The sequence below is a fragment of the Felis catus genome, chromosome A3 (assembly GCF_018350175.1).
Source record: "Felis catus isolate Fca126 chromosome A3, F.catus_Fca126_mat1.0, whole genome shotgun sequence".
Taxonomy (NCBI): Eukaryota; Metazoa; Chordata; class Mammalia; order Carnivora; family Felidae; genus Felis; species Felis catus.
This window is the reverse complement of record NC_058370.1, coordinates 50829661-50843938: the sequence shown is the minus strand read 5'-3', so window position 1 is coordinate 50843938 and position 14278 is coordinate 50829661. Positions and strand designations below refer to the sequence as shown.

The following is a 14278-nucleotide window of genomic DNA, read 5'->3' as shown; positions in this document are numbered from 1 at the left end:
TGACCCATTAATTCTTTAGTAGGGTGTTCTTTAACCCCTCCATGATTTTGGAGGTTTTCCAGACTTTCCTGTAGTTGATTTCAAGTTTCATAGCATTGTGGTCTGAGAGTATGAATGGTATGATCTCAATTCTTTTATGCTTGTTAAGGGTTGTTTTATGATCCAGTATGTGATCTATCTTGGAGAATGTTTCATGTGCACTCGAGAAGAAAGTATATTCTGTTGCTTTGGGATGCAGAGTTCTAAATGTATCTGTCAAGTCCATCTGATCCAATGTATCATTCAGGGCACTTGTTTCTTTATTGACCGTGTGTCTAGATGATCTATCCATTGTTGTAAGTGGGGTATTAAAGTCCCCAGCAATTACAACATTCTTATCAATAAGGTTGCTTAGTTTGTGATTAATTGTTTTATATATTTGGGGGCTTCCATATTCGGTGAATAGACATTTATAATTGTTAGCTCTTCCTGATGGATAGACCCTGTAATTATTATATAATACCCTTCTTCATATCTTGTGACAGCCTTTAATTTAAAGTCTAGTTTGTCTGATATAAGTATGGCTACTCCAGCTTTCTTTTGACTTACAGTAGCATGATAGATAGTTCTCCATCCCCTCACTTTCAATCTGAAGGTGTCCTCAGGTCGAAAATGAGTCTCTTGTAGACAGCATATAGATCGATCTAGTTTTTTATCCATTCTCATACCATATGTCTTTTGATTCAAGCATTTAGTCCATTTACATTCAGTGTTATTATAGAAAGATATGGGTTTAGAGTCATTGTGATGTCTGTAGGTTTCATGCTTGTAGTGATGTCTCTGGTACTTTGTGGTCTTTGCAACATTTCACTCACAGATTCCCCCTTAGGATCTCTTGTAGGGCTGGTTTAGTGGTGATGAATTCCTTCAGTTTTTGTTTGTTTGGGAAGACCTTTATCTCTCCTATTCTGAATGACAGACTTGCTCGATAAAGGATTCTTGGCTGAGTAATTTTTCTGTTCATCACATTGAAGGTTTCCTGCCATTCCTTTCTGGCCTGCCACGTTTCAGTAGATAGGTCTGCTCCTACCCTTATGTGTCTATCTTTGTATTTTAGGGCCCATTTATCCCTAGCTGCTTTCAGAATTTTCTCTTTATCCTTGTATTTTGCCAGTTTCACTATCATATGTCTTGCAGAAGATCAATTCAAGTTACCTCTGAAGGGAGTTCTCTGTGCCTCTTGGATTTCAATGCTTGTTTCCTTCCCCAGATCAGGGAAGTTCTTAGCTATGATTTGTTCAAGTACACCTTTAGTCCCTTTCTCTCTCTCTTCATTTTCTGGAATTCCTATGATACGGATACTGTTCTGTTTGGTTGCATCACTTAGTTCTCTAATTCTCACCTCATACTCCTGGATTTTTTTATCTCTCTTTTTCTCAGCTTCCTCGTTTTCCACAATTTTATCTTCTAATTCAGCTATTCTCTCCTCTGCCTCTTCAATCCATGCTATGGCTGCCTCCATTTTATTTTGCATCTCATCTATAGCATTTTTTAATTCTTCATAACTATTTTTTAGTCCCTTGACCTCTTTAGCAATAGATTTTCTGCTGTCCTCTATGCTTTTTTCAAGCCCAACAATTAATTTTATGACTATTATTCTAAATTCTTGGTCCATTATATTGCTTAAACCAGTTTGGATCAATTCGTTTTTGTTGCTACTTCCTGGAGTTTCTTTTGAGGAGAATTCTTCCGTTTCATCATTCTTGGTAGTCCCTGTAGTAGCTCCAAACTGCAGGGCACTTCCTCTGTGCTGTCTGGAGCAACGTGTTGGTGGGTGGGGCTGCAGTCAGACCGATGTCTGCCCCCAGCCCACTGCTGGGGTCATAGTCAGACTGGTGTGTATCTTATCTTCCCCTCTCCCAGGGGCAGGACTCACTGTGGAGTGGTATGGCCCCTGTCTGGGCTGCTTGCACACTTCCAGGCTTGTGGTGCTGCTTTCCGAGCAGAGCTGTTAACTTATGACCTCCCAGACGCTAAGTCACGCTTGTGGGAACACAGTCCGTCAGGCCCCTCTGCTTTTGCAAGCCAGACTCGGGGGTTCTGCTTGGCCGGCGAGCCGCCCCTCCTCCCCAGCTCCCTCCTGCCAGTCCGTGGAGCGCGCACCGCCTCGCCGCCCTTCCTACCCTCTTCCGTGGGCCTCTCGTCTGCGTTTGGCTCTGGCGACTCCGTTCTGCTAATCCTCTGGCGGTTTTCTGGGTTGTTTAGGCAGGTGTAGGTGGAATCTAAGTGATCAGCAGGACGTGCGGTGAGCCCAGCATCCTCCTAAGCCGCCATCTTCCTCTTCCGATAATTACAGCTTTGTAAACAGCTTAAAGTCTAGAATTGTGATGCCCCAACTTTGTTTTCTTTATCAACATTACTTTGGCTATTCGGGGTATTTTCTCATTCCATACAAATTTTACGGCAGTATTCTGTGAAGAATACTGGTGTTATTTTGATAGGGATTGCATTGAATATGTAGATTGCTTTGGGTAGTATAGACATTTTAGCAATATTTTTCTTCCAATCCATGAGCATGGAGTGTTTTTCCATTCCTTTGTTTCTTCTTCTGTTTCTTTCATCAGCTTTCTATAGTTTTCAATGTACAGATAGTTTTGCCTCTTTTGTAAGGTTTATTCCTAGGTATCTTCTGGGTTTTGGTGCAATTGTAAATGGGAACAATTCCTTCATTTCTCTTTCTGCTGCTTCATTATTGGTGTATAGAAATGCAACCCATTTCTGTACATTGATGTTATATCCTGTGACTTTGCTGAATTCATGTATCAGTTCTAGCAGGGTTTTTTTTTTTTAAGTCTTTTGGACTTTCCAGGTAGGGACTCATGTCATCTGTGAAGAGTGAAAATTTTGACTTCTTCCTTACCAACCGATATGCCTTTTACTTCTTTTTATTGTTTTATTGCTGAGGATAGGGCTTCCAGTACTATGTTGAACAACATTGGTGAAAGTGGACATCCCTGTTGTGTTCCTGACCTGAGGGGGACAGCTCTCAGTTTTTCACCTTTGAGGATGATATTAGCTGTGGGCCTTTCATATATGGCCTTGATGTTGAAGTATGTTCCTTTTATCCCTACTTTATTGAGAATTTGTATCAAGAAAGGATGCTGTATTTTGTCAAATGCTTTTTCTGCATCTATTGAGAGTAACATATGGCTCTTATCTTCTCATTTATTAATGTGGTGTATCACATTGATTGATTTGAGAATATTGACAAGCCCTAAAGCCCAAGAATAAATCCAGCTTGATCATGGTGAATAATTCTTTTGATGTACTGTCGAATTTGATTTGTTAGTATCTTGTTGAGAATTTTGCATCCAGGTTTATCAGGGATATTGGCCTGTAATTATCCTTTTTAGTGGATTCATTGGTATTGGAATCAAGGTAATTCTGTTCTCATAGAATGAGTTTGGAAACTTTCATTCCTTTTTTTTTTTTTTTTTTTTGAATAGTTTGAGGAGAATAAGTATTAACTCTTCTTATATGTCTGGTAGAATTCCCCTGGTAAGCCATCTGGTCCAGGACTCTTATTTGTTGGGAGATTTTTGATAACTGATTAAACTTATTTGCTGGTATTGGCACTCTCCAATTTTTCTTTTCCTTTCTGTTTCAGTTTTGGTAGTGCATGACTTTCTAGGAATTTATCCATTTCTTCTGATAGTCCACTTTGTTGGAATATAATTTTTCATAGTATTCTTTTATAATAGTTTGTATTTCTGTAGTGTTGGTTGTGATCTCTCCTCTTTCATTTGTGATTTTATCTATTTGGGTACTCTCTTCTTTTTGATAAGTCTGGTTGTGGGTTTATCACTTTTGTTTATTCTTACCAAAAACAGCTTTTAGTTTAACTGATGTGTTCTACTGTGATTTTTTGCTTGTTTGTTCCTTTATCATTTATTTCTGTCTAATATTTATTATTTCCCTTCTTCTGGTGGCTTTGGGATTTATTTGCTGCTCCTTTGCTAGCTCCTTTAGATGTAAGGTTAGGTTGTATACTGGGGACCTTTCTTGCTTCTTGAGATAGGCCTGAATTGCATTGTACTTTCATCTTACGACTGCCTTTGCTGTATCTCAAAGGGTTTAGACTGCCATGTTTTCATTTTCATTTGCTTCCATGTATTTTTTTTTTAATTTTTCTTTTAATTTCCTGGTTGACCCATTCATTTTTAGTAGGATGTTCTTTAACCTTCATATATTTGAGGGCTTTCCAAACTTTGTTCTTGTTGATTTCAAGTTTCATGATGTTTTGCTCTGAAAATATGCATGGTATGATCTCAATCTTTTTGTTCCTATTGAGGGCTGATTTGTGATCCAATATGTCATGTATTCTGGAGAATGTTCCATATGCACTTGAGAAGAATGAGAATTCTGCTGCTCTGGATGAAATGTTCTGAATATATCTGTGAAATCCATTAGGTCCAGTGTGTCATTCAAAGCCATTATTTCCTTGTTGATTTTGTCCTTAAATGATCTGTCCATTGCTATAAATGGGGAATTAAAGTCTCCTACCATTATGGTATTATTATCAATGAGTTTCTTTATGTTTGTGATTAATTGATTTATGTATTGTCCTCCACATTGGAGGTATAAATATTTACAATTGTTAGAACTTCTTGATGGATAGACCCCTTAATTATGATATAATGCCCTTCTTCATCTCTTATTACAGTCTTTGTTTTAATATCTAGTTTGTCTGACATAAATATGACTACTTCATCTTTCTTTTTTATCCATTTCTTCTTTTTCCATCCATTCTGATACCCTATGTCTTTGACTAGAGCATTTAGTCCATTTACATTCAGAGTGTTTATTGAAAGATATGAATTTAGTGCCATTTTGTTATTTGTAGATTTGATGTTTCTGGTGATGTTCTCTGGTCCTTTGTAATCTTTGATGGTTTTTCCCCCCTCCACTTAGAGATTCCCCCTTATAATTTCTTGTAGGGCTGGTGTCGTGGTCATGAATTCCTTGGTTTTGTTTGGGAAGGTCTTTATCTCTCCTATTCTGAATGACAACCTTGCTGGATAAAGGATTCTTGGCTACATATTTTTCCTATGCAACAGACTGAATATTTCCTGCCTCTCTTTTCTGGCCTGCCAAGTTTCAGTGGGCAGGTCTGCTACTAACCTCATGTGTCCACTCTTGGAGTTTAAGGACTGTTTGTCCCTAGCTGCTGTCAGAATTCTCTATCTTTGTATTTTTCCAGTTTCACTATGATATGTCATGGTGTTGAACTGTTTTTATTTTGAAGAGGTTTCTCTGTGCCTTTTGGACATAGAAGCATGTTTCCTTCCCCAGATTAGGGAAGATTTTAGCTATAATTTTTTCAAATAAACCTAATGCCCCTTTTCTATCTCTTCTTCTGGGATTCTTATGATACAGATATTGTTTCATTTCATTGAATCACTTAGTTCTCTACATCTTCCCTCATGATCTAGTAACTTCCTTTCCCTCTTTCTCAGCTTAATTATTTTTTATTGTTTTATCTTCTATTTCACCCATTCTCTCTTCTCCTCCTCCGTCTCACTGTCACTGTGGCTAGTTTATTTTGAATCTCAGTTATAGCATTTTAAAAATCATTCTGACTGGTTCTTAGGTCTTTGATCTCTGCAGCAATTGTTTCTCTGTTGTCTTCTATGCTTTTTGCGAGCTCAGCTGGTAGTCTTAATGACTGTTGTTCTAAATTCCTGTTCCGATATATGTTTATATCTGTTTTGACCAAGTCACTGACTGTGATTTCTTCTTGACCTTTCTTTCTGGGAGAATTCCTCCATTTGTCATTTGGGCTGTTTCTGACTTTTGTGTATTTTAAAAACTTGTTATGTGTCTTGTGCCTATTATATTAAAAAGGGGTCATACACTGTCTTGGGCCTGGTACTCCAGAAAGTGTTTCTGATGTATGCTGTGTGCACCTTGCTATTGTGTTTGGCTGCTCCTTCCACTGGTCAGTACTCTTCAGAGCTCCTCTTTGCTTGCAGTGGTGAAGTGTTGGACCTTTAACTAATTGTGTTTTGATTTTCTTCTTGATATGATCCTGGACAAAAGGGGGAAGGAGCATTAGTCCATAAAAAGAGAATCAAAAAAGTATAAGGCTGAGTCCAAGGAAAAAGAAAGGTTAAAAAAAATAAAGAAAAAAATAACAGAAGAAAATAGAAAAGAAAATAATAAAAAGCCTGATCAAAAAAAAAAGAGAAGGAGATAAAAGGATATGACAAAAAACAAATCAGAAACTATGAGCCTGATTCTAAAAGGAAAAAAACAAAAGAAATAAAAAGGAAAAAACAATAGTTTTCTGTTGATGCCTTGGGGAGGGGGTGGCTGTGTGGGTCTGAAGGAGAAGTTGGCTGTGTTGGCCCAGTGTCAATCTTTCCCCAGTAAATAAGCAGTTTCTAGGCAAAGAGGGGCAGGGTTTGGTGTAAGTGGGTTTTGCCTCCACTGGGGGCTGCTGTGTTGCTCTCAGAAATCTCACAATATTGGTATTGAGGAGAAAGTGGTGTCACCCCAATCTCTAGTCTTTGGACTGAGGAATCCCAATCCCTACTGTTCAGGCAGGCCTTTCAGATTAGCGAGGGAAGCCAGCTCGCCTTATACCAAAAACTCACGTATTTTCTCTGGCACATGGTTGGGATTCAAAATCCAAAGTCTTAAAGGAATAGTATGGTGTGGTTCTTCTCCCCTCCTCCAGAGCAGAGTCTCTCCACCCTGCTGATGAAGGCCTTTGGCTGTCACCTGCAGGGTCTTTTGTCCTTGTGGAGGCAGTAAACCCTCTTCCAAAAGTATTCCAGTGTGCTCCAGAGGTTGCTACAACATGCTATGCACTCTACAGCCAGTTCCCTCCTTTGCAGGAGTGCATACCATGGCTCCACTCCAGAGAAAGTCGCATGCTTCCACAACCTCAGGGTTTGAGCTCCAAAGCTGTTTGCAAAAAAGAACTGGGACACTCAGTGCTTCTTGCTCCCCAGTCCATGGTCCAGAGGAGTTTTCCTCTTGTGCTAATTCAATCCCCACTTTCTCAACCCCTCTCTCTTTCTCTCCCTTTTGTCTCCCCACAGAAATGGTTCCCTCCCCTCTGCAGCTCTGCTGTTTTCTCTCCCCCAATTTATATATATCACCTCGTATCAGCCAAGCTGTCTCCCTCCAACTTTAGAGATCCTTCTGCTGCTCTGTAGATTTATTTCCTAGGTGTTCCAAGTAATTTGACCTCAATACAGCTATTTTTGAGGGGTGAGGTAAACCCAGGATGCCCTTATATCTCCACCATTTAACTATTAGGTATTTCTAATCAATTATTCATAATAGGCAAGGTTCTTGGCAACCATGTATTTAATATTTTAGATCAGTTTTGACAAACACATGTAATGAAATTAATATCTCGCTTCAAACTGCACTTAATTTAAATTTAAAAAGAAACAAATTAACTCAGGGGGGGTCAAATTCCCAGCTCAATTACCCCATAATTGAGCTGAAGTTTCTATATGTTTCTTTAAGTAAATCCTGTATTTCCAGACCTTAGCTTTTTGAAAACTTCACACAGAGTCTCATCTATGCCACTGAATAAAATACAACACACATTGAATTCCCATCACATATCAGTGAATGAAATTACATTGGTTTAGATGGGATGGGGATCAGAAAATCAGTATGGGGACATGAGGGCAGCTTTTGATTGAGCTGGTATATTCAGCTGCACAATTGTGCAGAGTCTGTTCTGTCAGTAGAAGAATCCCTCCAACCCCTGTCTGAGGAGGTTAACTCTGATTTCCTGAGGATCCTGTAATGGTCTCCCCTGAGATAGCTGCCTTGCAAGACACTGCTGATCTTGATCGGACAAGTACCCACCAGCCTTGTTGGCTTCTATACCAAAACTCACCTGAGGCAGACTCAACTACCAGCAAGTCCAAAACCATGAGATAATCAGTGTAACCCATGAAGAATTGTGCTACACGCCAAAATAACTGCATTCTTTTTCCAGTTCATAAAGAGAAGTCTAGAAAAACTCTGAAGAAATGGACATTAAGGGTTTGGGATGATTGTGGAAGTAACATGCAGCTGAATTAGGTGGAATGTATTGAGTTGGACCTATTGAACAGAAATTCTCTACTCAGTGATGCATCTCCAGAGGGTACAAAGAGACCCTTGGATCAGTTGGACTAGTTGCATCAGTTGGTTGTCTCTAAGGTGGACCAAAAGGTGGAGTACACAAAATGAAACTGAACTGCTCTGGTACTCTTTAAAAGGAGAAGAATAATCATTCAGAAGCAGCTCACAAAACTGCAAATGAACACAGGTTAACAACTTAAGAAAATGAGGAAGAAAGTGAAAAAAATAAAATGAGAAGTTCAACAATGAGCAAACAAAAAAACATAATTGAAACTTTTGGAGTAGAAGAATGCCAAAACAGAACAAAACAGTTTGAGTGATATGTGACCCTTGCTGCAAACATGGGTCTTTTCTGGGTGACTCTCACTGTAATTTTGCCCAGGGGATGCCCAAAGATGCAATAAAGTGTTCCTTCTCTGCCATATAAGAAGTTAAGGATTTATTAAATGTTACTATACACTTGATCAGGTCTCAGGAGCCTCACAGTCCTGCAGGAGTATGCCTTGAGACACCTGTGCCTTCCTCCTGGCCTTCTAGTAGCCCAGAGATCTGGCACTTCTCTTCCTCTTTGAAGGAGACATACTGGCTTACTAACTTTCCTTCATCAGTCATTTTGTGAATGATTTTGCTATATCAGGAAGGATCTGTGCTGCTAAGAACCAGGATTTATACTCAGTTACTGGCTATTCTGAAAAAGGCTCCTTCACAGAATCTAGCCTTCTGTGAGTCTTGATGACACTTGCAGCCATTACAAAGGAAAGGATAAATCATAAATTCCAAACAATTTATCTGTCACTTGCTCTTGCAGTGTGTTTCTCAGAGGATGATGTTCAAAATGCCAGCTGGTAATTCTTTAGCTTCTAATCATGGGTTGGGTACTCAGGGTGAGCTCAGAGCAGTGTTGTTTACCATCCACAATGAAGAACAATTGGCAAGGTTGTGCCCATGCATGACTACAGACTACCAGTTTGATGGCATTTTCCTGCTGGACCCCTCCACACCACCTGACTTCACCTCATGTCTCAGAGCTACCAACAAGAAAGTTTGACACTCCATGACATAGCCAAAACATAAAAATGGAAAAGAACACAGATACCCAAGGGCACCAAGCTTTGTGGGCTCAAGCCTCATTGCCCGTTTAGGATAAGCCATTAATGACATGACTGAGTGTGTAACTGGTGACTGTCTTAGACCATGGAACTCCAAACCACATGGCCCCAGAGACTCCTTGGACAGCAAATGAGAGTGCGGTCCTCACCAGCCAAGATGGTGATCTATTATCCTCACAAACCAGATCTAACTTGATTAGTCAGGACTATCCAGGGAGGTGGAGACATACTTGATTGAGAGGCTGGGGGCCTTCTAGGGAATTTTTGCACTAAAAAATTTTATATGGAAGTAAAGGAAATCCTAGTTCACAAAAAGCAGTAATGCTCAAGAGAAGATGTATAGCTGTAGCCTTAAAAGCTGCACAAATCTTTTCCCCCTGGAGATGAAAGCAGGAAAAGGAAATCAGAGGTTGTGAACAAGGATCCTAGGATGATTCAAGTTGATCACAGAGCCTCTAAAGGAGCCCTGAGGATGGAAAGTCCTGCATGCCCTCATTCCATTTGTAAATTCTTCTCTTGGGCTTGTCCTTTCCATATGCACATTTTGAGCTGTCAAAAAAAAAAAAGATTTTTTAGGGGTGCCTTAGTGGCTCAATTGGTTAAGCGTCCGACTTCGGCTCAGGTCATGATCTCATGGTTCATGGGTTCCAGCCCCGCATCGGGCTCTGTGCTGACAGCTCAGAGCCTGGAGCCTGCTTTGGGTTCTGTCTCCCTCTCTCCGCCCCTCCCCCACTTGCACTCTGTCTCTCTCTCTCTCTCAAAAATGAACATAAAAAATTTTAAAAAAAGATTTTTAAAAAATGCTTATTTACCTTTGAGAGAGAGATAGAGCAAACAGAAGAGGGGCAGAGAGAGAGGGAGACACAGAATCCAAAGCAGGCTCCAGGCTCTGGGATATCAGTGCAGAGCCTAATGCAGGGCTTGAACTCACTAACCATAAAATCATGACCTGAGCCAAAGTGGGAACCTTAACTGACTGAACCACTAAGCCACTCCCATTTTTTTTAAATTTTTTTTTAATTTTTTTTTTCAACGTTTATTTATTTTAGGGACAGAGAGAGACAGAGCATGAATGGGGGAGGGGCAGAGAGAGAGGGAGACACAGAATCGGAAAAGGCTCCAGGCTCTGAGCCATCAGCCCAGAGCCCGACGCGGGGCTCGAACTCACGGACCGTGAGATCGTGACCTGGCTGAAGTCGGACGCTTAACCGACTGCGCCACCCAGGCGCCCCAAGCCACTCCCATTTTAAGCTCTTTTACATTACCCTTAGAGCTAATGAATTTCCAGAGATTGAACTAGAAAAGTACAAGTTCCTAATATTTGGTCAAAAGAAATGTCAAGACAAGCTAAAAGTGTTCCTCTTTCTCCCCACAAAGGTATAAAGACAGCAATTCTCCTGGCCTAAGACATGGTCCTGCCAAGTGTTAAAGACAGTCAAATATCAATGGCCATTGCTATACCTGTGAAAGTATCTTGAATCTCTCAATCCCATCAGTTCCAAGAAGTTGTCTATGCTCCTTTCTGATACTGAAATAAATATAATTTCTGAATAAGGGGTGCTTGGGGGTCTCCTTCAGTTTCCAGGGAGGGGGGCTAGCCATTCTCTATTCTCCCCCATACAATAAGCTGATGACTCTTAATTCAGGGAGGAATGTGAGAATCTGTCTGTCATTTAAAAGAGCACAGGAAATGAAAGAACCAAACCGCAACCCCCAAGTTGTAACAGGAACAGGATTTTATATAATATTCAAACCTATTTACTATTTGTAACAACAAAAAAAATATTCCCCCTCCCAATAGGTTAATAGGCACTGGGGAAGAGGGCTGAGTGAGAGGGACTGGTGGTGGGAGAGGGTGTCAGCCCCTTCCTAGTGGCCTTCAGGGGAAACAAAACAAGGCTCACAAAGTCCTTCTTATCAGAATGGAAGTAAGAGTCCCAAGGAACGCTGAATGTCCCAGGTGTACCCCGTTGCTGAGGAAAAGGCCTTACTTGGTCTCAGTAGAGTGGCTGGTTACTGGTACTGGGCTTTGTGTTCAGGACCTGGTGGCTGCCATAAGATCACCATCCCCCTTTTTAAGCCCCCTTCACTCTGTGCTCCATGTCCTGTTCTGAGTGCTCAGTAAGCCAACAGCACTTCATTTGTTTCTGCCTTGGGAGTGCTGAGCCACTTCATACCCCTGAACCAGACCCTGGATTGTTCCTCTGGCTCAAAGTTGTAAGGATTTGCAGCTACCTGGAGCAACAAGATCTCCATCATTATTTTGTATTCCTGGGATGCCAGAGGGAAGGACAGGATGCAGAGAGGGCCTGGGCAGGGGACGCTGCAGGAGACTTGTGGGAGGTGAGGAGTAGGGCAAGGAACCAGTCTTGGGTCTTTGCATACACTTGAATCACATGCAGGTCTTGCCTTGAATCACATGCAGGTCTTGCCTGTCCTCACAGATGCATTATAAAGAGTCCCTCCTCCAGGAAGTTTTCCTTGATGCCATTGCCCTACCCCCACCCACAAAGTGGATGGGTTTCCCACTTCTCTGTCCTCAAATTCTCCAAGTAAATGTAAGAGGAAGGGGGTGGAGGCAGAGAGTGTGCTGCCCAAGGTCATTTCTTATTTCCACTCCCTTACCCACTCCCACAGTGAGTACAATTGCTCACATCTGTTCCTTTTCTGAAGGTTGATCTCATTCCCCTGGGAGATGGACAGCCAGAGTCGACCAGAAAGACACTCTCCATCCTTGCCCCCAACAATTACTACCCCCTTGTGCCCACTGGTCATCATATTGCACTAAGGTCAGGTCCCATAAAGGGGTCAAACACACAGAAAACAGAAGTTGGCCCTAAGCCGAGCTCTGGGCTCAAAAGAAGTCAAAACACTGGGGCAGGCTCAGGCACCTAGTAGCCCAGCCCTTTCTGATGACAGAGAGGAAGGATGAGGCCTCATGCTCCACTACTGAGGACTGCTCCACTACTTGTGGGCATCTAGAGGAGGAGAGGCCTGACTTCACTCTCCCCAGATGGGCACCTCTGAGTGGAGAGGCTAACCCCTGCTCAGTCAAAACCTCCTACAGCTTTGCAGTCAGGCAATTCTGCTGCTTCAGCATCCTGAGGAACGAGGACCAGTGTTTCACAGGGACTTTCCCTCCCTCATCCCTAAGATGGTCATGAAATTCCAGCTCATAAAGGTGGCCTTTCATGAGGGGAGGTTTGCCAAGTACTGAGGGCTCAGGGATCAGTATAGGGGTTCTTGGTTCCCAAACTTCAAATTCCTGGTCCTCTTTGATCAGCTCATAGGCTCACCCATTTCCAGGGTGTCCTCCATTGTCCAGCCACCTCCTCTGTTTATTTGGAGGCCTTCAGCTGGTAGGGAGAACCCCCTACTCTGTGACCCTGGAGCCCCTCCTTACAAGCACACTCACCTGCTGCTGCTTCCTCTCCAGGCTGTCTGGGGGTTTACCACCTGGGCAGCAAATGTGAAGAGCCTTTCCTTCCAGGGTTAAAGACAAGTTCATTGAAGCCACCATTACCCCATTTCCCCCCTACACCCCCGACCTTAAACCCTGGACATCTGATCCAAGTCACCTGGTCCCAGTGCTACTCAGTCCTCCAGTATGGTCTGAGTCTCAATCAATCCCAGTTCCAACATTCACTTTGTTAACTTTGGGTCAGCAGATTGGCTTCCCTGACATGCTTCCTTATCTGGAGGGTCTGAGAAGAACTACACCTATATCACAGAGTTCCCTGAGGACTCAGTGTCATGTTTCTGTCATTAGTGTTCTGGTCTTTACACCTCCAGTTGGAGCAGGGCAGAAATCTCCACATATTGCTTCCTTGAACCTTACACTCCATGAGTCCTTTGCCATAGAATCATCATCCCTCAATTTCCCAGATGAGACAGAGGCCCAGTGAAGGGCAGTGATTTGCTCAGGGGCCTACGGAGGAAAAGCCACTTGCCTTTCCCAGTTAGAGGCCATGAGCCAGCAACCTTCATCCCACCCCCAACCCCACCACTGACTTGCATCCTGTCCTAAGCCAAGCCACTGATTGAGGTGATGGGGTGTCTTAGGAACCTGTTTGTTTAGCACCTCCCTGTCCCAGCTCCACTGGAGTCTCTGACACCCAGGCTGGAACCAAGGTATGCTAAAGGCTTCACCTCCATAAGGAGCCCCTCAAAACATCCCCATGCACAGAATTTTTTCTTCACTCAATCAGAGGTGCCATCCCTGATTAACAGGGTAGGGGGTGAGAGGACACTTGCTTCCTCATTTACATAATGCTTCTGATGTCCATTCAGGAAAGGTCCACTAAGAAAGAACCTATCAGTTCTCCAGACAGTTTTCGTAAGACATTTGGAGGATACGTCTTTGCCAACTAGGCACTCAGGTGAGAAACCTGACTGTGGTAGATGAGAAATGATGGTTATAGAGGCACAGTGAGGAGTTGCAGAATGCACTCACATCTGTCCCTAGTCCAGGTATTCTGGTACACTGTTTGTCCACCTGGCACATGGTATTCCCCTGAAGTGCCCAATCCTAGGGCAAGCATGGTGCCCTCCACTGGAGATGTGGTGAAGACAGAAGGATGAGCAGGGACCTGACTTCCTATGGACAGATTGGGCTGGTTTAAGGAAGAAAGGTAACCCCAGATACCCCAACCACCTAGTGGTTTAGAGGAAGGTAAGTGCCAGCAGGATATAGTTGCATGGAAGCCACACACTTACTAATTCTGCCATCTCAGCATCCCCCCACCCTGAACAGCCCATCCACCACCATTATATTCCATGACCAGTGTTTTCTGCCCACAGACTGACCCCACCTGCCCATAGGCCAAACATCCATCTTCCTATTAACCCAGAAAGCCTAATTTTTCAAAGAAATGTTAAGTGAGAAATGAACAAACCACATCCTGCCCAGTCCCCCTTCCCTCTCAGCCCTCCTCTCTCTCCAGATCTCCATCCTCCAGTCTACCTTGATCATCAGTTCCCTGCTCAGTGAATAGTCTTGGATATACAGCTCCTGAAGTTTTTGGCAATTCTCCCTG

At 42.5% G+C, this 14278-nt stretch overlaps 1 long non-coding RNA gene across 1 annotated transcript; it reads right to left on the bottom strand.

Annotated features, from left to right (window-relative positions):
- Window positions 1-7338: 7338 nt before the first annotated feature.
- Window positions 7339-14278, bottom strand: LOC123384211. The gene is made up of 3 exons (XR_006594937.1): window positions 14206-14278; window positions 12658-12725; window positions 7339-9791 (listed from the first exon to the last, which is right to left on the bottom strand). It is a non-coding gene; the product is annotated as an uncharacterized LOC123384211 (long non-coding RNA).